Genomic DNA, 2,500 nt, shown 5'->3' with positions numbered 1-2,500 from the left:
GCTGCTGCCGCCTGTCTTTGTCCCCCCCCCCCCCGTGCTCTCCCTCAGGCGGGAGGTAGACGTGCTCTCCCTCGGCGAGTAGACGTGCTCTCCCTCGGCGAGTAGACGTGCTCTCCCTCGGCGAGTAGACGTGCTCTCCCTCGGCGAGTAGACGTGCTCTCCCTCGGCGAGTAGACGTGCTCTCCCTGGGCGAGTAGACGTGCTCTCCCTGGGCGAGTAGACGTGCTCTCCCTGGGCGAGTAGACGTGCTCTCCCTGGGCGAGTAGACGTGCTCTCCCTGGGCGAGTAGACGTGCTCTCCCTGGGCGAGTAGACGTGCTCTCCCTGGGCGAGTAGACGTGCTCTCCCTGGGCGAGTAGACGTGCTCTCCCTGGGCGAGTAGACGTGCTCTCCCTGGGCGAGTAGACGTGCTCTCCCTGGGCGAGTAGACGTGCTCTCCCTGGGCGAGTAGACGTGCTCTCCCTCGGCGAGTAGACGTGCTCTCCCTCGGCGAGTAGACGTGCTCTCCGCGGAGATCGCGCTTGTCGCCAAGGGGTCGCTGTTGCGCTCTGCCTCCGCCTACGTCATCGTACAAGCCGGCGTGATTTCTGCGACCTGCCGCTGGGCGGAGGTCGGCTGGTTGTGCGCTCGCGGAGCTGACGGCCCTCCAGTTCCGTATATGAGGGAACAAGCGACGCCGAGCACTCCCAGGGCAGCGCTGCCGAGCGGCTGCTCCAAGCCACCCGCCAGGCGGCTGGGCAGGGGTCCGTCTGGCTTCTCGGTGGCTTTCGCCCGGGTCAGAGAGGGGACCCGCGGGGCCGAACAAAGGCGCGGCGGTTTGGAGCGGCCGCTGGCGCACCCTCAGCGGTGTTGGATGGGTTTTCGCTCGTCCGTGAGCCGGAGCCCAGCCCGGGCTCGGCAACGAAAGCGGGGAAAAGAAAAAAAGTTGACGAGTGGCTGGCGCCGGCCACTGCCGAAGTGTGGAACCCCCGAAGCGAAGTTTGCCCGGTGGGGCACGGGGGCAGAGAAAGCCGGGGAGATGTGGTGCCGGCGTCGGTCCCACCAAGAATGGAAAGCAAGCCCGTCCAGGCACGGCGAGAGAGAGCCCGGTAAGGGGCAGAGAGAGTTCCCAGCACTGGACCCTCTTCACGGGGGTTCCCCCCCATGGCCAAAGCCGCAGCCCGCGGGGGCACGGCATCTAAGGGAAAAGCCAGCGGCGGTGACTGGCCACTCGTACGCTATGGAGCCCGGCATGGGGGGAGGAGGGCAAGCCGGTGCCCCAGCACGGCTTCCTCCTGGCTCCAGAGGGGCGCCCCGTGATGGAGATGTAACTCGGTGCAGCTTGAGGGAAAATGCAAGCCCACATTTCGGGGAGGCAGAGGTGCCCTGTGAGCCGGTGCGGCCCGGTGCAGCTTGCCCCCCCCCCATCTCTGGAGGGCGCCCCGTTTGCTCCTCCGGCGTGTTGCCCGCACGCCGAGCCCCGTGCCTGCTGGCTGCTCCCGAGGGCGGTGGCGGGTGCGCGTGGCTGTGTCTGTCCCAGAAGAGCGAGGCCGTGGGGCCTCCGCTGGCTTCCTTTCCTTCTGTCCTTGTTGATCGATGAGGCCTTTCGGGTCGCGTCGGAAAGGGCCCCCGGCCGGCAGGGCAAGGGCGGTCTTCCTTTCCACTTCGCTTCCCGTCGCGTGTGAGGTGTCGTCCTCGTTCCCCCAGCCCCGAGCGGCTCGAGCGGGGGGGAGCCGTGGCGTTAGCGGCCCGGCGCGTGCCTTGCCGCATCCTCCCCTTTCCACCTCCCCCCCGGCGCTGGGGCAGGGTTCGGGGACCGGTCTACCGCAACCGGCTTTGTGACTGCTGCGTGGCCCCGTGAGTTTTCAGGTGTCCTAAAACGCGTGAGGCGCCGGTGTCGTCCTCGGTTCCGGGTACCCGCGGGTGCCGGCCGCGAGCAGCTGCGTGTGGCGGGGGTTGGCCGAGCCGAGAGCGAGGGCGGCGGCGTCGCGAAAGTTAAAAGGGGCTAAAAGCGGCGCCGCGCGTGAGGCCTCACCTGCCCGGGTGGGGTCCCCGAGGGTTCCTCCCTAAATGAAACCTCTAGCCTGAGAAGGGCGGCTTTGTGGCCCGTACCCCCGCCCGCTGCCGAGCGAGCCGCCCCGGCTCTAAGGTCCTGGCGTGCCGGGGGCGCGCCCCGCTTCCGCGGGTCGCTGTCTCCTCTAGCACGTCCCGGTGCTCCCGTGGCAAGGCGGGGAGAGAGACGAGGGCCTTCTCCCCGCCGGGCGTGTCGGTATCGCTCGCTTCCGCTGCTGCTGCCTGAATCGTGCCCGGGATCTGGCAGCCAGGGGCCGGCCTCGGGGGCGGGGGAGCCCCAGCCGGCCTCTGTGGCCGCGTGGAGTCGGGAAGCGTGTGCTTGCGTGCGCACGCGAGGGAACTAGCCGCGTCAGCGGGTTGCCGGGCCGCCTCGTCCGCGGCCTTCGCGGGAGGAGCCCGGCCCGCCAGGGTCGGAGAGGCACCGTCCCCTCCGGGGGCGCCGGTGCCGC

The sequence above is a fragment of the Melanerpes formicivorus genome, unplaced genomic scaffold (assembly GCF_026170545.1).
Source record: "Melanerpes formicivorus ecotype bairdi unplaced genomic scaffold, bMelFor1.0.p_v2 SCAF_383, whole genome shotgun sequence".
NCBI classification, from domain to species: Eukaryota; Metazoa; Chordata; class Aves; order Piciformes; family Picidae; genus Melanerpes; species Melanerpes formicivorus.
The sequence above is the reverse complement of the archived record's forward strand: the minus strand, read 5'-3'. Positions refer to the sequence as shown.